We start from the raw sequence: 24,033 nt of genomic DNA, 5'->3' as shown, positions 1-24,033 counted from the left end.
CACCTTCTCCTCTCTATCTCCAACCAGACTGTAGTAAAAAAATATTACCAAGTTAGAAATGGTTCTAACGGCTCTGAGCACTATAGGACTTAACATCTGAGGTCACCAGTCCCCTAGAACTTAGAACTACTTAAACCTAACTGCCGGCCGAAGTGGCCGTGCGGTTAAAGGCGCTGCAGTCTGGAACCGCAAGACCGCTACGGTCGCAGGTTCGAATCCTGCCTCGGGCATGGATGTTTGTGATGTCCTTAGGTTAGTTAGGTTTAACTAGTTCTAAGTTCTAGGGGCCTAATGACCTCAGAAGTTGAGTCCCATAGTGCCCAGAGCCATTTGAACTTAAACCTGTGGTGTCACCGCCAGACACCACACTTGCTAGGTGGTAGCTTAAATCGGCCGCGGTCCATTAGTACATGTCGGACCCGCGTGTCGCCACTGTCAGGATCGCAGACCGAGCGCCACCACAAGGCAGGTCTCGAGAGACGTACTAGCACTCGCCCCAGTTGTACGACGACGTTGCTAGCGACTACACTGACGAAGCCTTTCTCTCATTTGCTGAGAGAGAGTTAGAATAGCCTTCAGCTAACTTAATGGCTACGACCTAGCAAGGCGCCATTAACCATTTGTAACGTTGCATGTACCTCAAGATAGAGTCTCACTTGTATCATCCAGAATGCTGTATACCAAAGGACAATATAAAAGTTAAGTGTTCTAGTAGCTACGTTCTTTTCTTTATCACATTCATTACGAATCCTGTTCCAGACTTAACGCCAGACGGCGTGAGTTGACGCGTGCCCTTTCGGCTACTTCACTGTGGACTGGCTGCCTTAACAGTCCACTACAAAACCTAACTAACCTAAGGACATGACACACATCCATGCCCGAGGCAGGATTCGAAGCTACGACCGTAGCGGTCGCGCGGTTCTAGACTGCAGCGCCTAGGACCGCTCTGCCACACCGGCCGGCCACCAAGTTACATAATTTATGTACACATCAAGGTGTGCAATATAGCCTCCCTCCCCTTCTCTTTCCTTCGCAGTATTAAAAAGCAGAGATGATGGAATGATACCAATTTGGTGTTTTATATCCCATCGCCTCTCAAGCAAACACTAAACGCTGGACACCTAGTGCATAGCACTAAAGGCTAAATGGTCAACATTAAACGTTTAGTGCTGAACGCTTAATGTTTAACACTTGTTGACTAACAACTAATGGCTAAAATCTAACTGCTAATGGCCAATGGCTAACACTTTACACAAATGCCTATTCATCACTGACCATCATTGATCACTGACTGCCATTGATCACTGAAAATGAAAGTTAACTCGCTGTCATTGATCACTGACTGCCATTGAACACTGACTATTAGAGACCATTCGCAACGATTTATCAACTAGCCTGAAAACTGTATGAACTTCCTTCAAATTTGTATCAAATTACCCCTCAAACTGTATCGACACACACCAAACATGTATCAGCTTGTCCCCAAAAGTGTATCAACTTGCCCAATAGTGTATCAAATTAGCCCTCAACCTTCTCATCTTCCACCACAAAACTGTATCATCATGACCCCAAAATTGTATCTTATTATTCCTCAAAAGTGTACCAACCTGCCTCTCGAATTATATCAGCTTGACTAAAAACTGTATTAGCTTCCCCAAAAAGTATAAGATTACTCCGTAAATTGAATCAAAGTACCGCTCAAAATGTATCAACTTGACCCAGTAGCTACTTGTGTAGAAAAGTGCACACAACGTTACAGTACCTGTACCCAATGCATAATGCCTTCAGGAAACAAAGTATAATACATACTTAGGTAATGAAAGCCACGGAATACCTCCCAATGCCGTGCTGGACCTCCTTTTGCCCTGTGTAGTGCGTGCCGTGGACGCAACAAGTGGCTGGGAGCCCCTTGCAGAAACATTGAGCCATGCTGCCTGTATAGACACTCATAATTGTGAATGTGTTGCTGGTGTCAGATTTTGTGCACAGGCTGGCCTCTCGGTTATGTCCCACAAATTTTCGATGGGATTCATGTTGGGTGATGTGTGCGGTCACATGATTTGCTGGAACTGTCCAGAATGTTTATCGAACCAATTGCGAAAAATTTTTGTCTGGTGACATAGTCCACTGTCATCTATAAAAATTCCATCATTTTTTGGTAACATGAAGTCAATGAATGGCAGCAAATGGTCTCTAAGTAGTCGAAAATAACCATTTGCAGTCAGTGGTCAGTTCAGTTGGACCAGAGGCCAAAGTCCATTCCATGTAAACATAGCGCAGACTCCACTCGAACCCAACTGAAATCGGGGCTCATCTGACCAGGCGTCCATTTTCCAGTTGTCTAGGGTCCAATCGACACGGTCACGAGCCCAGGGGACGCGCTGCAGGCAACGTCGTGCCCTTGTCAGAGGCACTCGCTTTGGCCGTCTGCTGCCGTAGCCCATTAACGCCAGATTCTGCTGCACTGCCGTACTGTATACGTTCATCACACCTCCCACATTAATTTCTGCGCCTATTTCACGCGGTTTTGCTTGTCTGTTAGCACTGACAACGCTATGCAAACACGGTTGCTCTCAGTTGTTAAGTGAAGACCATCATCCGCTGCATTGTCAATGGTGAGAGATAATGCCTGGAATTTGGTATTCTCGGAACTCTCTTGAGACTGCAGATGTTAGAATACTGAATTCCCTAACGATTTCCGAAGTGGATGTGGCGTGTGTCTGGCTCCATCTACCATTCCGTATTCTAAGTCTGTTAATTCCCATAATGCAGCGATAATCACGTCTGAAAGCTTTTCACATGAATAAACTGAGCACAAAGGTCAGTTCTACCAATGCGCTGTCCTCTTGTACATTGTGTACGCGATACTACCGACATGTGCGTACATGTGCGTATCGCTATCTCGTGACTTCAGTACCTCATTGTATTACAGAGGGACTACAGTTTGCCTCCTTCCAGTAACTGTAATTCATCTGATGTTGGAATACTATTTAGGAGCCAGTGATACCTGAGCATTAACAGCTGATGCATAATACGTAATGCCTCCAGGCAATAACTTGTAACACGTATGTTGTGCGGCAGCGATGCTGAGGCATTGTAGCATCTGTGACCAGAGAGTATGCGCTTGACCACGCGAGTGTTGCGAGCGGTTCTCAGTACTCTGTCAGTCGTTGCGAGTCTGTAGCTGTGTCTAGTGGAGAGAAGTACGCTAGTAGTCGTCATGCAGAGCGGTCGGTCAGTGGTGGCAGCCGAGTGGGGTTGCGTGATGTGGTGAGGCGACAACACTGGTCATGATGCTCAATGAGGTATACTGTTAATTAAGATAATTATCGCATAATGTAAAGCTTATTTTCAACAAGTGCCCCCAATAATAACTTTGATTTCAAAAAGCAATTTTACATAAAACTTTCATTTTTATTGAAGTAACTATTTCGTTCCACTTCCCTTAAACAAAAGTTTCAGTTCTCAATTAGATTACAAAAAAAAAGGAAATATTATTATTCGCAATGCAGTTGCTCCAAGCGGTGCGCAACAACAAGAGCAGAAATTTGACATGCAATTTTACTAAGGTAAGAAATTTATTCTAAATTCGCACAGGGCAAACACCGACATTTCGGTTTAATTGACTTTTGGTTATCACTGTAGTTTCATTGTCATGAGATTATCGTTCATTATTTTATGGGAATTTGTACTTGAGTCAGATAGCGAGCTTTCATTTAATTGTCTTTGCCAATAATATTCTTGTGGGGAGTTTATACTTAGCTGTGGCACCATTTCTAATAAATATTGTTTTTAAAATTTCTGTGGGAAGGTCACACTTAGCTGTGGCTCCATTACTAATAAATATAGTCTTTTTAAAATTTCTGTGGGGAGGTTACACTTGGCGACACCCGGTCCAGGATCGTATTTCGTAGAGAATCTTTTGAAAAACAGTCAGATATCTGCTCTTATTTCTTAGATATAATTAGGATTTGGCGCAACGCTTTTACTAATTTGTGACTTTCATTCCTTAGATCATCGGCAATTCGTTGCTCTGTTGTATTTGTGTGTTGCTTTTGTATTTGTGCTTATTTCTTTTTTGAATAATTGTGACTACTGTAAAAATGCCGCGAAAGACTGTGAATAGTGTATCGCGAGGTATTTTGAATGAAATTACCGATTTAAACAACGTGACTGATAGTAATTCGGACACGCAATGTAATAATGACAATCCTGCGTGCACCGACAATCAATGCTTTTCAACCACTAACGATGATTTTTGTCTTAATGATGAACAAACGAACTCGGTTATGTCCTCTGTTGATTTGACGACAATCGATGACGAGGGACGCTCTGTTGTAATGAGCGCTGCCCAGCCTAATACACCCGGTCTGGAAAATTCAACTAACGCACAGACAAATTTTTCGAAAGAAAATGATCAATGTACGGAAAGTACGCCGGATTTATTTAATTCCGAAATAGTGACCGACAGTGTAAATTCGACTGAGAAACCTTTGTGTGAATCTCAGAATAACCAAATGGTTACTGAAAATGAGACAATTCCAGATCCAGTATTAATTAACACAGAGAATAGAAATGCTAATTTTGGCTTGGAACAAATTATGGCATTTTTGCAACAAAGTTTCAGACAACAGAGTGAAAAACAAGACAAACTTAGTGAACAGGTCAGACAACAGAGTGAAAAACAAGACAAACTTAGTGAACAGGTCAGACAACAGAGTGAAAAACAAGACAAACTTAGTGAACAGGTCAGACAACAGAGTGAAAAACAAGACAAACTTAGTGAACAGGTCAGACAACAGAGTGAAAAATTAGACAACAATTCCAGACAGTTAAGTGAACAAATTAGAGCCGTTGCCGCGCAGTGCCATGACACTAAGGAACAGTTACGCGAGGAAATCGAGGCTTGTTCGCGAAAAAGTAGTGAAGAAATTAAGTCTGTTGCTCAGGAATTAAGGGAATTGCAAACAGCTGCAACAGAAACACTCAGAGACGAAATTAGCGGAGTCGCTAAACAATGCTCTGAAAAAGCTATACAATTACGCGACGAGTTTAAAGCAATGACAACAGAACTTTCGCGCACAATGGATGAAAAGATTGACGCGAAATTCGAACAACAGAACACTCAAATTAACGAACGTCTTAGTCTTCACATACAGAACAGTGATACGCGTTTCCGCAAATTTATTGATGATCAAAATAAAGTCAAACGTCAAGTCATGGAAACAATCACTGCACAGAGACAAGAAGACAAACGTAAGATGTTTGCGAAAGCAAAAACATACGTAGACAACAATATTGCTACAATGTCCGATAAAATTAATACCATCGAACAGTTGAACGCGGAATTACGCGATGAAATTTCTGATCTTAAATCAAAAACAGATACACATACAGCAGATATTCAGACAGTGACAGACAGATTTGAAGAATTAGAAATAACACAGGATTCCGATGTCGTCAAAGCTGACATTAAACAACTGAACGAAATTACACGTAAGTTGCAAAAACAGATTAATGCGTCCGATTCTAAAAACGATGATCAGGCAAAAATACTGACTGAAAAATGTGATGAATTGGCCAGTCGTATTGATGTGATCGAAAGTACTAATGACAACAAATCAGACGATACTTCACCGGTTTCATTTAACCAAACACCGGAATTTCAAAATCTACAGCAGAGTATTAATGAGATAGATTCATCTAATAACACATTGCGTCGAAAACTGTCAAGTTTACAGCAGGAAGTAACAGAGTTGAAAAATATTTCGGTTAATAACGCATCACAGCAGACGCCACTTTGCGAACATTTGTCAGATTCGCGCAACGCGTGCAATTTGGGTAATCTACAAAGAGCACCCGACTTTGATTCCGAACAATCACAGTTCAACAGATTCTCTTACAACCATGAACCTGTTCCATCACACAGAGACGATAATTTCGATTACAAACATTTTCTGTCAGTGAGAAAGTTTAAAATATTTAAAAACGACAGAACACAGATTCACCCGCTAGATTGGATACAACAGTTTAGCTTTGCTTTTCCACCGACTTGGCCCGTTACGCACAAACTGGAATTTATTTGCAGCTTTTTGGAAGGCGAACCGGCAACTCGTATGAGGCCGATCGCGAGACAATGTTATTCAGTAGAGGAATTTCAGAATGCTTTTCTGTCAGCGTACTGGTCGAAGACGACACAGCGCGGAATTAAAGATCAGTTAATTAGCTTACCAAATTATGAGAACTCCAATTTTCCCAGTGTCACTCAATTCTTTGAACACATGGTGCAACAAAATCAGTATTTAAGTGAACCTTATAGTGAATCTGCACTTATTCAATTATGTATCTCTAAATTACCACGATCATTAAGAGTGTCACTTCTAACGGGTCAGCAAAAAGAAAACATTTCAGCATTCAGAGATCTATTGCAGCTTTTAGAAGTGCAGCAATCTGATTATTCTTTCGTAAACAAAAATTTTTCGTATAGTAATCAAAGTCAACAAACTTACAGTAATTACGATCAGGGACGTAATTTCAACAGGAAAAGTAACAGACACTTTAGGAACGACAACCACCAGAACTTTAATAACAGGCAAAATTCTCATTATCAATATCATCAAAATATTCAGCAACAGGAACCACCTTTTAGTAACAATAGACGATTTCCACCACAACAGCATGAAAACCAGCCGGTTAGAATACCTAACCAACAATGGAATGCACAAGGTCAACCAGGCTTTAATGTTTCGCCGCGTGCACGTATAGTCCCTGATACAACAAATGGTAACGCACGGCAGCAAAGGAACAACTACGTACAGAAAACACAGTATTTCAATTCCTATCGCAATGCACCGTATAGGAACGACTATTACGACAGACGTAGAAATAATGAGGACAATTTTCAGCGTACATCTAACAACAGTCGATCCTACCAGCAGCAAAATGATCAGCAACAACATATTCTTGTGAATGAACCCGATAGTAGGTATCATCCAGAGCGTAATACGTCTGGAAGAAGTAATAGAACTGTTCAAATTGTAGAAATGCCACAACATCCTCCTGATAATAATAACACGTCAGATAGAATCTGACTAGATACTGTACAGGACGCATCTTCCAATAACACAAGCACTAGTTTTGACACGCAAAATGTTGTTCACGAGAATGTAATTACGTTTGACGACATCAGAGACACTCTTTTGCAGGAAAAACCAGTTGTTCAGAAAACTATTTCACATCCTGTCATCGAAATTAAAATTGGTTCATCGAAATTTTCAGCGGTAATAGATTCCGGATCACCTATGTCAGTTATTAATGAGGAAACTTTTAACGAGTGCAACAAAGAGAATACTTATCCTACATTACCTTTAGGCAAAACGAAAGTGAAAGGAGCAGTATCGAGTAAAGGAGTAGATGTAAAATTACAGACGCATTTATCATTTTGTATTGGAGGTCATACTTTTCATTCAAATTTTTGGATTGTTCCGTTATTGACAACAGACGTTATTTTAGGCATGAACTTTCTGGTACAACACGACGCAGTGGTCGATTTTCAAAATTCTTATTTAATGTTGAAGGACGAAAATGTGCAATTAGCTTTAGAGTTTCAGCACTCATTATCGACAGAAGAGGAAACAATTAACCGCACAGAGGTCATTTCAGTATCGCGTAACATAGACTGTAATCCCACATTGTTCACGGATACGTACGTACACAACTATAATACTCCAGACGAAGCTGACTACGACGTTATGCAGATGATTTCAGATAAAGTTAAACAAAGCAGTGCAAATTCAGACGACGAGCGAACGCAATTACACAAAATTCTTTTACAGCAAGCTCCAGTTTTCGACAACATTCCTGGTACTATGTCCGGTTTTATGTATGAATTTCAAGTCAAACAGCACGACACATTTAAAGCAAAGCATTATCCCATTCCATACATCCACAGAGAACAGGTTAAAAAAGAATTGCAGGATATGCTTGAGCAAGGAATTATTGAACCGGCAGTTAGTCCGTACATAAACCCGCTGCATATTGTTAAGAAAAAAGATGGCTCACTTCGCCTTGTACTTGATTCACGTCACATTAATGACATTATTATTAATGAAACAGATCGACCACAGACTTTAGAGGAACTTTTACAGAAATTTCACGGTACAGCTATTTATTCTACACTAGATTTGAAATCGGGATTTTGGCAGATTCAACTTCATCCAAATTGTAGAAAGTATACAGCTTTTCTCTGTTTCGGCGACTGTTATCAATTTTGCAAATTACCATTCGGCCTAACTATTTCCTCTGCAGCTTTTATTCGCGGTTTGAACACAATACTTCCGACAGAACTTAAAGACAGAATTACGACGTACGTAGACGACATTCTTATTGCAGAAGCTAACTGGTCTGAACATAATCTGATTTTAGAACGACTATTGCAAACTTTCCATGCACAAGGACTTACAGTGAACCTCAGTAAATCGCATTTTGGCAAAACTTCTATAAAATTTCTTGGACACATAATTTCAGCAGAAGGCATTGCGCCTGATCCGGAAAAACTTCAAGCTTTACGTGACATTACTGTTCCTACAACGAAGAAACAATTACGCAGTTTTTTGGGCTTAATTAACTTTTTTCGTAAATTTATTCATCACTCTGCTTTAGATACACCTAGATTATGCCAATTAACAGGTAAAAACACTATTTGGTCATGGGATAAGCAAGCACACTCTGAATTCGTGAACCTGAAACATGCTTTGTTGAATGCTCCACTTTTATCACACCCAGATCTTACCAGAAATTTTTCCATTGCCACCGACAGTTCCAACACAGCTTTAGGTGTACACATTTTTCAGGAAATTGAAGAAGATGGGTCTACAGTAATCAAAAACATCGCTTTTGCAAGCCGCATTTTGTCGCCTGCTGAACGAAATTATTCCGTTACTGAACTAGAAACATTATGTGTTGTATGGGCTTTTACGAGATTTCGGCACTTTCTTTATGGCAGACATACCACCGTTTACACAGATCACAGAGCTATACAATTTTTACTTTCAGCTAAATTTACTCACGACAGATTAAGCAGATGGAAACTGTATTTACAGGAATTTAATTTTACGATTGTTCACATTCCCGGTACACAAAATGTTATAGCAGACGCACTTTCTCGTTCTCTCAGCAACAATCAGCAAGACGTAGCAACCAACTTCTGCAAAGCAAATTTCAGCGTCATGTACATTCAACAAGTTGCATTTGAAAATTTTATTTCATCGTCATTACAGGACATAGCACGAGAGCAAAGCAAAGACAATGTATGGAAAGAAATTAAGCACCTTTGGCAAGATAAGAATAATGTTACGATTAGAAACCACTACACTGTACGCAATGACATTCTGTTTCGCCGCTCTCATCCTGACAGCAACAATTGGTTACTATGCATTCCTGACGAACTGGTTAACAAATTAATCTGGTACACTCATTTAAGCTACGCACATTATGGAGCAAGAAAATGTTTTCTGATACTGGGACAGAACTGTTATTTTGCCAGCATGGAAAAACGTATACGACGAGTTTTAGCGTCATGTAAAATTTGCCAGAAAGCTAAGTCTGACACCACTTCACACATTCCTCCATTATATCCCATTGTACCTGTTAAATTAAGACATATGGCCGCAGTAGACATTTTTGGTCCAATTCCGAGAACTAATAGAGGTTTTTGCTACATCTTTGTCGCTGTTGAACTCACTTCAAAATTTGTTACTTTCACTCCGTTACGCAAAGCTACTGCCAAAACTGTTTCGAAAGCATTTGTAAAGCATTTTCTATTTCATGTAGGGCATGTGAAGAAAGTAATTTCTGACAATGGATCACAATTTCGTTCTACTATATGGACACGCATGTTACGAGCTAGAAACATTTCTCCGATCTATATATCCAAGTACCACGCTTCTTCGAACCCTTGTGAACGATTAATGAAAGAAATTGGTAAACTGTGTAGAATATACTGCCACAAAAGACATGTTAATTGGGACACACACATACACTCATTTCAAGATGTAATTAATTCCATTCCAAATGAATCCACTATGCTACCTCCGTCTGTTATACTGAAAAACGTTGAACCACCCAACAAAATCAAAGAGTTAGTAAATTTTCCTACATCTCGTCGATTACGACACCACGAAATAATTGACATTGCGCTGAACAACATCAAACGTGCCGCAGAGCGCCGGAGAAGACAGCAAAAACAGGTTTGTAGACGCCGAGACTTTCACGTTGGACAGAAGATATTAGTACGTACACACTATTTATCCAGCAAATTAAAAGGTAAGTGCAGTAAATTTGAACTTCTATACGCAGGTCCATATCGGATTCGCAGCATTCCTCACCCCAATGTTGTACACGTCGAAACTCTGAGAACCAGAAAATCGAAAGGCAACCATCATGTGTCAAACATTAAACCCTTTATCGAATGAAACCACTTTACGATGTAACATGCTATGAGGCCGTTTACACATTTTATGACCACTTATGCAATTATATTCACATGACTAATTACTGATGATTATCGTATTTTTTCTTGGCAAGTGCCCGGCAAGGTAAGGTTAGCAGGTCGCTCTTCTTGTCGTTACACATCAGACTGTGGACATTTTTCATTTTTTTTTGTGTGTACGATGTTTTCCTGTTTTGTTTATATGCACTGTGAACTAGTTAAGGTATAGCACACACCATTTGACTTTGACATTTTGCCCTATGATATCTCAACATCGTGACTGTTTGACATTTTCTTTTTTTGCTGCTGCATTGTGATATTCTCTATACATTTTTTGCCTTTGAACACTGTCTATGCTTTTGACATATTACGTTTTCTGTCATGTTATGCTGTATGCTTAATTGTGTCACCATTAACCAGTCATTATTTAATGGGTATATGATTTAAATGCAAGACATTAATCTTTGTTCATCAATTTCAGAAAGAAATGATGCGTAAAGGAAATAAATTAAACAGAAGTGGGAATTTCACCTATGGAATAAACGAAAGAAGATGCAATAAGCTAATGAGGACGAGTAAATGGATCAGAATTAACAAGCATTAACCAGAATATATTATACACATCACAGAATAGCAGTCTTAACTAATTTTTTCTTTCAGAATACAAAGCGATTGATGCAAGCTGTCAGACAGAACTACACATTTTAGTTTTAAGTGATGAAATATGCTAGGGATTAGGAATAGTTGTGTGATGAATAATGAAATGATTTTTGCAGATGATAATGAATGCTGATAATGAATAATGATGAAGAATATGGTACTATGAATAATGAAGTTTTTGTTTACAGGTGATGATAATGATGGAGTTATGATGATATGAATAATGAAGTTTTTCTTTACAGATGAGGATAATGTTGAAGTTATGTATTTATGCTATGTAGTTATTTAAGTATTTGTTGCAGTTTACTTTGACAGCAGGTGTTATATTGCGTAGTAGGATGACTGAAGGTTTTGGAAAGGACAGCTATGGAACACATTTTTTATACACATTTCACTACCTGTTAATTCGAAGTTCACTACTTTTCAGCATAGTCTGCGTTTCTTCTTTCAGCTCAATAATCCATTTTGTATTTTTCTTTCAGGAGAAGCTTTTTATGATAGTTACTAAACTTGTTACTTATTATACCTGTTCTAGTACTTGCATTTTTCTTACTCACTTGTGTCTATCATTTATAAATGTGATAACCTTGCTACAGCTGACTCATGACGAATGACGTTACACAATCTTTTCATTTATAGGAACAACCTAGAAGCAATTTTTTCTCTTATTTCTTCTTGCTTTCCCTTATAATTACCCAAAGCAATGCATTGCTAGCAGAAAAAACAAAATGTATTAACAGTCCCAGATAATGTCACTAGTTTATGATAATTCTGAATAACACTGATCAGCTCTGAATAGTATGTCACTTGAATAATGACTTCTTAATGATACCTAAACATAATTGCCACTATCTATTGTAATGAGAGTACTTATTATGCCCATGCTTATTAATGCTACTAATGTTTTATACTATTCAATACTTGCTGGCCACTGAGTGCCAATAATTAATGTAACTTAACGTTTTGTTAGTGTTTTCAATGACGACTTCCCATATTAATACTGAATGATGATAAATATTTTGTACTAATCGAAAGTTGCTAGGCCACTGAGTGTTAATAGTTACTTGTAAATATGTCATTTGAATGAGGAAAAATGTTTTGTAATACTCAATACTTGATGGCGATTGATTACCACTCTTGTCTTTAAATTAATTAATGAACATTTTTCTGTAATACTACATTCATGGTACAGAAATGTTCAATGACTAGAGTATGGATACCGCAAACTACTTATGTAATCACTAATCAAGACTTGTGTGTTAGTTAATGTCCTTCACCTTCTGACCTAACTACCTGAAATTATTGTAACATCCATTTGTCTTGTCCATCCTCATTATCATGGAGCACTATATTTGGTTTTTGCACTAATTCTACGTTGGTGTGCCGCCTCTTAAAAGCGTGGTGTTGACACGACATGCTGTCCACCACTGTAGGCGAAGAAACTACTTATGTAATCACTAATCAAGACTTTGTTATGGAGCACTGTGTGCCGCCTCTTAAGAGCGTGGTGTTGACACGACATGCTGTCCACCACCATAAGCGATGAAGACGTTATTCTGGTCCCACTGTTTGGTGTACCTGGTATACTGCCAAATGATAGTATGGAATACTACTACGACGTTTCACTGTCTTGATACGCTGATAAATACTTCTGGGAACGGAACTGCAGATTGTATCACTTAGTTGTGATTCTGTGGAAAGATATGGACTTTTAGTGCAGCTATGTGCAAACTAAAGTGCTACAACCATGATGCAATCCTTCCTTTCCTATCCTAATAGTGAAAATCATTTTTTTACTAACACCATTTATGTTCATGGCCTATACATTTTTTCTCGATTTGTTGAACTCTAGTGCGAGTACACTTATGTCACCTGTCGACATGATTTTTTGCTATTATGTTTATTTATTGTGAAAATACTAAAGACATTTTTGATTTGTTCTGAAGTGCAGTATGTGTGCACTCTTGTCATTTATATTGTATATACTTTTGTGATTTGATGATTTTTTTTGTACACTTGCGTTTATCTCTTATGAAAATGTTCAAAAATTTTCAGTGCATGTGCACTTATGTGAATATGTTTTCAACTGAACTACAGTGCCTGTGCACTCTTCTCAATTTTCGATATGATTTGTGTTCATTCTGTATACCTTTTATGATTTATGTCATTTGTTACTCTTGTATATACATTTCGTCTTTTACTGATATGTTCTCCACTGCAGTGCATGTGCACTCATGACACTTGTCAACATGATTTTTTTTTTTTTTTTTGCCTGTTATGAAACTGCTAAAGAATTTTTCAGTGTGTGTACACTTTGTTATCTGTCAAATAATTTGTATATACATCTTTCCTGATTTGTTTTGTACTTATATTTTGTCTTGTCTGTAATGTTTTGTAATCGGTGCATGCGCACAACATTTAATTCATGTGATACATCTAAATATTTTGTTAATTAAAGGAAAAATTTGTTACGATGGCAAGTCCAAATGACTCACCATCGCTGCCAAATTTTTGCCCCCCCAGTGGAGGGTTATGTAACACGTATGTTGTGCGGCAGCGATGCTGAGGCATTGTAGCATCTGTGACCAGAGAGTATGCGCTTGACCACGCGAGTGTTGCGAGCGGTTCTCAGTACTCTGTCAGTCGTTGCGAGTCTGTAGCTGTGTCTAGTGGAGAGAAGTACGCTAGTAGTCGTCATGCAGAGCGGTCGGTCAGTGGTGGCAGCCGAGTGGGGTTGCGTGATGTGGTGAGGCGACAACACTGGTCATGATGCTCAATGAGGTATACTGTTAATTAAGATAATTATCGCATAATGTAAAGCTTATTTTCAACAAGTGCCCCCAATAATAACTTTGATTTCAAAAAGCAATTTTACATAAAACTTTCATTTTTATTGAAGTAACTATTTCGTTCCACTTCCCTTAAACAAAAGTTTCAGTTCTCAATTAGATTACAAAAAAAAAGGAAATATTATTATTCGCAATGCAGTTGCTCCAAGCGGTGCGCAACAACAAGAGCAGAAATTTGACATGCAATTTTACTAAGGTAAGAAATTTATTCTAAATTCGCACAGGGCAAACACCGACATTTCGGTTTAATTGACTTTTGGTTATCACTGTAGTTTCATTGTCATGAGATTATCGTTCATTATTTTATGGGAATTTGTACTTGAGTCAGATAGCGAGCTTTCATTTAATTGTCTTTGCCAATAATATTCTTGTGGGGAGTTTATACTTAGCTGTGGCACCATTTCTAATAAATATTGTTTTTAAAATTTCTGTGGGAAGGTCACACTTAGCTGTGGCTCCATTACTAATAAATATAGTCTTTTTAAAATTTCTGTGGGGAGGTTACAAACTTTATAATATATAACAGAGGGACTACTGTTTCTCCCTCCGTCCACCCGTATAAAGAATATTATTTAAAGAAACAGAAATGCCTGATGATCGGTGGGTAATGCACGGTGCATAACACCTAATTTCTAATATGCAAAATTTTGGGCGGATATTTATCTCTAGTGTAATGTTAAACGAGAAACTACCGAAGACCAAAGATATGAACTATTGCATTCCACCAGGGAGAAATAAAACCTACCGTTACATTCAGTTCTTGCAAGAGAGATACTGTGGACTGTTGCGTTATTCTCTGCTAACAAGGTAAGAGAATGTCAGCCCTCTTTGCCCCAAACAGGTAATGTGTAAGAGGGTATTTGCCTGCGAGGACTACGTACATACGAGGTGCGTTCAATAATTAATGCAAGAATTTTTTTCTGAAAGCGTTGGGCCAAAAAGGTGGAAGCCAGTGGGTGTGAAATCCGGGCTGCATGGTGGACGCGGAAGAACGAATTGAGGAAGTTTAGTCAGCACGTCTCGGGTGCGCATACTCGTGTGAGGCCTTGCACTGGCATGGAGGAGTTCATTTGCATTTTTGTGACGATAAGCATGCTGAAGTCATTTCTTCAGTTTCCTGAGAGTAGCGCATTACACTTCAGAGTTGATCTTGCGCCATGAGGGAGGGAGGGAGGACGTCAACCGGGATAATCCATTCAGAGCCCTAGAAGGCGGTCGCCATGGCTTTACCCGCTGAGGGTGTGTCCTTGAACGTATCCTTCAGAGGCGAGGTGGTGTGGCGCCGCTCCATGCTTTGAAGTTTTGTTTCCGGTTCGAATTGATGAACCCCTGTTTCATCACCTATGAAAGTGTTCGACAAAAAACTGTCGCAAACATCCTCGTAACAGGCGAGCAACTCGACACAGAGTCGCCGCTCCTTGTGGTCTCCTGTAAGGCGGCGAGGGACCCGGCGGACGCTCAGTTTTGGGTACCCCAGCAACGGGACGCGTGTGTAAGCACTGCCAACAGCAAGGTGTTTGAAAATTAGAATTTTACTAATGCACATTTAAGAAAACCTTCGTGACAGACATATGAATTTATTACTGTTTCAGGTTCATAATAATGCAGATATATGTCATTTCTATTGCATAAAAACTTGTCGAGGCTCGCATCGTCATTCGATTGTAGTATGTCAAGGCTGTCTCTCTTATTCTCATTCCCATATTGCATTAGATGCACACTTAGTTTACTGTGCCCATTTTAAACCAGCCACCTGTGTAGTGAGTACTGAAAACACCAGTTTGTGAAATTTACAAAAATTAGTAATAAAGTGAAAGTGTCTTTTCTGATTGATGCCGATACTGGAACCATTCGCTGGCTGTGGTTGCAGCAGGTACATTTGCATGGACCATTAAGTAATGTTTACTATATACACCACAGCTATGGGAATGGAAGTGAGCGTTTGGCGTCATTGGCAGGGAGGCCCCTTACGGGGTAGATTCGGCCGCCTTGGTGCAGGTCTTACCACATTCTACGCCACATTGGGTGACCTGCGCGGTGGATGGGGATGAAATGATGATAAAGACAACACAACACCCAATCCCCGAGCAGAGAAAATCACCGACCCAGCCGGGAATCGAACTCGGGCCCCTTAGGACGACAGTCCATCACGCTGACCATATTTTTTTCTTTATTAAAGCAACCATATAAGCACAAAAACAAAATAATGAAGTGCTGGAACTGCTTCAACACGAATTGTATCCTACAATAGACTGAAAAACACATTTCAATATAGTGCCATATAGTGCCATTAGTAAGCTTACGAAACAGAAAAAAAATATGAAACTGAAATAGCATCTTCAGTCCAGACAGACACATAGAACCAATATATATATATATATATATATATATATATATATATATATATATATATATATATATGGCTACGAAGTCTTTCGCGACGTATTTCTTGAATAAAAATCTCTCGGTGTACATGCCGCATCAATTCAGGATAAAACTCCAAGCTTTCGACCACTACCTCCATGGTCGTCGTCAGGGCTAAAACTGACTGTCGTGAACTAGCGAGGTTCCCACTTTTATATGCCAAGGACGGCTTCTGATTGGCTGGAATACGTCATAGCAACAGCTTGGAGTTTTATCCTGAATTGACGCGGCATGTACACCGAGAGATTTTTATTCATATACACTCCTGGAAATGGAAAAAAGAACACATTGACACCGGTGTGTCAGACCCACCATACTTGCTCCGGACACTGCGAGAGGGCTGTACAAGCAATGATCACACGCACGGCACAGCGGACACACCAGGAACCGCGGTGTTGGCCGTCGAATGGCGCTAGCTGCGCAGCATTTGTGCACCGCCGCCGTCAGTGTCAGCCAGTTTGCCGTGGCATACGGAGCTCCATCGCAGTCTTTAACACTGGTAGCATGCCGCGACAGCGTGGACGTGAACCGTATGTGCAGTTGACGGACTTCGAGCGAGGGCGTATAGTGGGCATGCGGGAGGCCGGGTGGACGTACCGCCGAATTGCTCAACACGTGGGGCGTGAGGTCTCCACAGTACATCGATGTTGTCGCCAGTGGTCGGCGGAAGGTGCACGTGCCCGTCGACCTGGGACCGGACCGCAGCGACGCACGGATGCACGCCAAGACCGTAGGATCCTACGCAGTGCCGTAGGGGACCGCACCGCCACTTCCCAGCAAATTAGGGACACTGTTGCTCCTGGGGTATCGGCGAGGACCATTCGCAACCGTCTCCATGAAGCTGGGCTACGGTCCCGCACACCGTTAGGCCGTCTTCCGCTCACGCCCCAACATCGTGCAGCCCGCCTCCAGTGGTGTCGCGACAGGCGTGAATGGAGGGACGAATGGAGACGTGTCGTCTTCAGCGATGAGAGTCGCTTCTGCCTTGGTGCCAATGATGGTCGTATGCGTGTTTGGCGCCGTGCAGGTGAGCGCTACAATCAGGACTGCATACGACCGAGGCACACAGGGCCAACACCCGGCATCATGGTGTGGGGAGCGATCTCCTACACTGGCCGTACACCACTGGTGATCGTCGAGGGGACACTGAATAGTGCACGGTACATCCAAACCGTCATCGAACCCACCGTTCTACCATTCCTAGACCGGCAAGGGAACTTGCTGTTCCAACAGGACAATGCACGTCCGCATGTATCCCGTGCCACCCAACGTGCTCTAGAAGGTGTAAGTCAACTACCCTGGCCAGCAAGATCTCCGGATCTGTCCCCCATTGAGCATGTTTGGGACTGGATGAAGCGTCGTCTCACGCGGTCTGCACGTCCAGCACGAACGCTGGTCCAACTGAGGCGCCAGGTGGAAATGGCATGGCAAGCCGTTCCACAGGACTACATCCAGCATCTCTACGATCGTCTCCATGGGAGAATAGCAGCCTACATTGCTGCGAAAGGTGGATATACACTGTACTAGTGCCGACATTGTGCATGCTCTGTTGCCTGTGTCTATGTGCCTGTGGTTCTGTCAGTGTGATCATGTGATGTATCTGACCCCAGGAATGTGTCAATAAAGTTTCCCCTTCCTGGGACAATGAATTCACGGTGTTCTCATTTCAATTTCCAGGAGTGTATATACAGGGTGTTTCAAAAATGACCGGTATATTTGAAACGGCAATAAAAACTAAACGAGCAGCGATAGAAATACACCGTTTGTTGCAATATGCTTGGGACAACAGTACATTTTCAGGCGGACAAACTTTCGAAATTACAGTAGTTACAATTTTCAACAACAGATGGCGCTGCAAGTGATGTGAAAGATATAGAAGACAACGCAGTCTGTGGGTGCGCCATTCTGTACGTCGTCTTTCTGCTGTAAGCGTGTGCTGTTCACAACGTGCAAGTGTGCTGTAGACAACATGGTTTATTCCTTAGAACAGAGGATTTTTCTGGTGTTGGAATTCCACCGCCTAGAACACAGTGTTGTTGCAACAAGACGAAGTTTTCAACGGAGGTTTAATGTAACCAAAGGACCGAAAAGCGATACAATAAAGGATCTGTTTGAAAAATTTCAACGGACTGGGAACGTGACGGATGAACGTGCTGGAAAGGTAGGGCGACCGCGTACGGCAACCACAGAGGCCAACGCGCAGCTAGTGCAGCAGGTGATCCAACAGCGGCCTCGGGTTTCCGTTCGCCGTGTTGCAGCTGCGGTCCAAATGACGCCAACGTCCACGTATCGTCTCATGCGCCAGAGTTTACACCTCTATCCATACAAAATTCAAACGCGGCAACCCCTCAGCGCCGCTACCATTGCTGCACGAGAGACATTCGCTAACGATATAGTGCACAGGATTGATGACGGCGATATGCATGTGGGCAGCATTTGGTTTACTGACGAAGCTTATTTTTACCCTGACGGCTTCGTCAATAAAAAGAACTGGCGCATATGGGGAACCGAAAAGCCCCATGTTGCAGTCCCATCGTCCCTGCATCCTCAAAAAGTACTGGTCTGGGCCGCCATGTCTTCCAAAGGAATCATTGGCCCATTTTTCAGATCCGAAACGATTACTGCATCACGCTATCTGGACATTCTTCGTGAATTTGTGGCGGTACAAACTGCCTTAGACGACACTGCGAACACCTCGTGGTTTATGCAAGATGGTGCCCGGCCACATCGCACGGCCGACGTCTTTAATTTCCTGAATGAATATTTCGATGATCGTGTGATTGCGTTGGGCTATCCGAAACATACAGGAGGCGGCGTGGATTGGCCTCCCTATTCGCCAGACATGAACCCCTGTGACTTCCTTCTGTGGGGACACTTGAAAGACCAGGTGTACCGCCAGAATCCAGAAACAATTGAACAGCTGAAGCAGTACATCTCATTTGCATGTGAAGCCATTCCGCCAGACACGTTGTCAAAGGTTTCGGGTAATTTCATTCAGAGACTACGCCATATTATTGCTACGCATGGTGGATGTGTGGAAAATATCGTACTATAGAGTTTCCCAGACCGCAGCGCCATATGTTGTTGAAAATTGTAACTACTGTAATTTCGAAAGTTTGTCTGCCTGAAAATGTACTGTTGTCCCAAGCATATTGCAACAAACGGTGTATTTCTATCGCTGCTCGTTTAGTTTTTATTGCCGTTTCAAATATAACGGTCATTTTTGAAACACCCTGTATGTGGTTCATGGTCTGGGTTCCTGTAGTCATGTCCCAGTTCATGAACCACGGGCAACGTATGAGTGGCCAAGTAAGTGGTCCCGACAGTCTGGATACCAGTTACTTTGGAATAAGGCTGGGCATCTCGGACATATTCTGAGTCGTGGTCACCTTTGTGCTCATACGGCAAAGACTACCAAATTCACCGGTTAGTCCCTCAGCCGTTAGGGGTAAAACCCAATGGGACACGGGGCAAGTAAGGCTAGCAACCTGCTTCCCTGGTACTTTAAATATGATGCTGGCAACAATCAGAGCAAAATGCCTCGGACCTTTGGAGGTGACGGAGTCCCAACTCTAACTGACAAACCAGGGACTCCTAAGATACGACTTGGTAAACAAATGGTAATGAGATGGGGAGCTATTAATATCAATGGGGGCTACTCTGGGAAGAAGGTAGAGCTGGCAGAGGCTGCAAGTAAGATGGCGCTGGACGTTTTAGCTGTTAGTGACATTCGGGTAAGGGGTGAGAAAGAAGAGGAAGTGGGAGAATACAAGGTCTACTTGTCAGGAGTCAAAGCAGGAATAGCACAATGGGGTGTAGGGCTTTACATCAGGAAATAAATGGAACCCAGCGTAGTTGCATGTAAACGAACCACTGATGTGGATAGATTTGACAGTGTCTAGCAAGAAAATTAGGATTGTGTCAGTATATTCGCATTGTGAAGGGACAGATCAAGATAAGATGGATAGTTTTTATGAGGCACTCAGTGATGTAGTTGTTAGAGTAAAGGACAACAAGGACAGTGTTCTGCTCATGGGTGATTTTAACGCCAGGATTGGAAATCGAACAGAAAGGTATGAAAAGGTTATGGGTAAATTTGGAGAGGATATGGAGGCCAACAGGAACGGGAAACAACTCTTGGATTTCTGTGCCAGTATGGGCTTAGTAATCACAAACTCCTTTTTTAAACATAAGAACATTGACGGGTATACTTGGGAAATCAGGGGAACCAGATCTGTCATTGACTATATAATAACAGATCAGGAATTCAGGAAGGCTGTGAGGGACACACGTGTATTCAGGGGATTATTTGATGACACTGATCATTATTTAATCTGCAGTGAAATTGGGATTGTAAGGCCGAAAGTGCAGGAGGTCAGGTCCATATGTAGGAGGATAAGAGTGGAGAAACTTCAGGATAAGGAAATCAGGCACAAGTGCATAACAGCGATCTCAGAAAGGTACCAGTTAGTTGAATGTAGTCAATTACAGTCATTGGAAAAGGAATGGATAAGGTACAGGGACACAGTACTAGAAGTGGCTAAAGAATGTCTTGGAACAGTAGTGTGTAAAAGTAGGATGAAGCAAACAGCTTGGTGGAATGACACAGTCAAGGCAGCCTGTAAAAGGAAAAAGAAGGCGTATCAAAAATGGCTACATACTAGAACTCAGGTAGACAGAGAAAGTTATGTTGAAGAAAGAAACAAAGCCAAACAGATAATTGCAGCATCCAAGAAGAAATCTTGGGAAGACTTTGGAAATAGGTTGGAGACATTGGGTCAAGCTGCTGGAAAACCATTCTGGAGTGTAATTAGCAGTCTTCGAAAGGGAGGTAAGAAGGAAATGACAAGTATTTTGGACAGGTCAGGAAAACTGCTGGTGAATCCTATGGATGCCTTGGGCAGATGGAGGGAATATTTTGAAGAGTTGCTCAATGTAGGTGAAAGTACGATCAGTAATGTTTCAGATTTTGAGGTAGAATGGGATAGGAATGATGATGGAAATAGGATCACATTTGAGGAAGTGGAGAAAATGGTCAATAGATTGCAGTGCAATAAAGCAGCTGGGGTGGATGAAATTAAGTCGGAACTCATCAAATACAGTGGAATGTCATGTCTTAAATGGCTACACAGGATAATTGAAATGGCCTGGGAGTAGGGACAGGTTCCATCAGACTGGACAAAAGCAGTAAACACACCAATCTTTAAACATGGAAACAGAAAAGATTGTAACAACTACAGAGTTATCTCTTTAATCAGCGTTGTGGGTAAAATCTTCTCAGGTATTGTTGAAAGGAAAGTGCGAGTATTAGTTGAGGACCAATTGGATGAAAATCAGTGTGGGTTTAGGCCTCTTAGAAGTTGTCAGGACCAGATCTTTAGCTTACGACAAATAATGGAGAAGTGTGATGAGTGGAACAGGGAATTGTATCTATGCTTTATAGATCTAGAAAAGGCATATGACCGGGTTCCTAGGAGGAAGTTATTGTCTGTTCCACGAGATTATGGAATAGGAGGCAAACTTTTGCAAGCAATTAAAGGTCTTTACATGGATAGTCAGGCAGCAGTTAGAGTTGACGGTAAATTGAGTTCATGGTTCAGAGTAGTTTCAGGGGTAAGACAAGGCTGCAACCTGTCTCCACTGTTGTTCATATTATTTATGGATCATATGTTGAAAACAATAGACTGGCTGGGTGAGATTAAGATATGTGAACACAAAATAAGCAGTCTTGCATATGCGGATGACTTAGTTGTGATGGCAGATTCGATTGAAAGTTTGCACAGTAATAATTCAGAGCTAGATCAGAAATGTAAGGACTATGGTATGAAGATTAGCATCTGCAAAACGAAAGTAATGTCAGTGGGAAAGAAATATAAACGGATTGAGTGCCAAATAGGAGGAACAAAGTTAGAACAGGTGGACGGTTTCAAGTACTTAGGATGCGTATTCTCACAGGATGGCAACATAGTGAAAGAACTGGAAGCGAGGTGTAGTAAAGCTAATGCAGTGAGCGCTCAGCTACGATCTACTCTCTTCTGCAAGAAGGAAGTCAGTACCAAGACTAAGTTATCTGTGCACCGTTCAATCTTTCGACCAACTTTGTTGTATGGGAGCGAAAGGTGGGTGGATTCAGGTTACCTTATCAACAAGGTTGAGGTTACGGATATGAAAGTAGCTAGGATGATTGCAGGTACTAGTAGATGGGAACAATGGCAGGAGGGTGTCCACAATGAGGAAATCAAAGAAAAACTGGGAATCAACTCTATAGATGTAGCAGTCAGGGCGAACAGGCTTAGATGGTGGGGTCATGTTACACGCATGGGAGAAGCAAGGTTACCCAAGAGACTCATGGGTTCAGCAGTAGAGGGTAGGAGGAGTCGGGGCAGACCAAGGAGAAGGTACCTGGATTCGGTTAAGAATGATTTTGGAGTAATAGGTTTAACATCAGAAGAGGCACCAATGTTAGCACTGAATAGGGGATCATGGAGGAATTTTATAAGGGGGGCTATGCTCCAGACTGAACGCTGAAAGGCATAATCAGTCTTAAATGATATATATATATATATATATATATATATATATATATATATATATATATATATCAATTGATTCACAACCGTCCAAACTCTTCACAGAAAGTCATTTGGAGCATACAAACGGATAACGAAGACAAGCACAGGCAACATAAATTAATGAAAACGTCATAATGAAGTTAATAACACCATTGAGAAGTCGGGAGCAGTTTTAGGAACAGGTGTAACCCCATATTCGTTCTGTATTCTGTTCGCTACATAGTCTTGCATGTGATTTGTGTCCTCACCGGCGTCGAGACTTACCCTACGCCTTGTTTTTCAAAAATTATGTCTAACATGTTAGCAAACATCTTCCTGAAACTTGGGTAACGTTTCACCTTCTAACGTGCCGTTCTCATATAAGCCTCGAAACTAATGAGATTATCTTCACTATTGTGGATGATGATATATGTCACAAAAAGTCCTAACATCCACATCACGGTGTTGTTCTTGGTAGCGGGAAAATGTTTCGCGTCCGGCCAGAGCAGGATGTCGGTGCAGTGGCTGGCTGGGCTGCTGCGGGTAATCAGGCCCAGCCTCTGCTGTACCCATTTCCAGTTAATGAGATGACCACCACAAGTGAAGCGATGGCGTAAGGTGTCGACCAGACCACAGCGGACGCATCTATCACTGTCACATAAGCCGGTTCTATGCAAACCTTTCATTAGTGGGTATAACATCGTTTACCACTTTATACCATGTGGACACCACTTCAGCAGTGTGGACGGTTAAACTTATGTTGTCCCAAACTGCCTTCCAATGAACACTCGGGTATTTAAGTTCAATGGGATTCCGGACTATTGCAGATGTCCATCTTTTTAATAGCAGGTGCGTCGTCGGTAATTCCTGCGTGAAATAATGTCCATCAATATAGCTTACTTCAAGAAAAAACTGCTGGACATGTCGTAGTTTGTAGTGCATTTTACTAGATCAATGGGTGGGTGCATATCGGTGGGTTGTAAGGTTCGGAAGAGCCAACTGGTTACGCTGAGAGGTACCTTGTCCAACAAGTGGGTGATTCGTTTAATATATAACGCTG

The sequence above is a fragment of the Schistocerca nitens genome, chromosome 7 (assembly GCF_023898315.1).
Source record: "Schistocerca nitens isolate TAMUIC-IGC-003100 chromosome 7, iqSchNite1.1, whole genome shotgun sequence".
NCBI lineage: Eukaryota > Metazoa > Arthropoda > Insecta > Orthoptera > Acrididae > Schistocerca > Schistocerca nitens.
The sequence above is the reverse complement of the archived record's forward strand: the minus strand, read 5'-3'. Positions refer to the sequence as shown.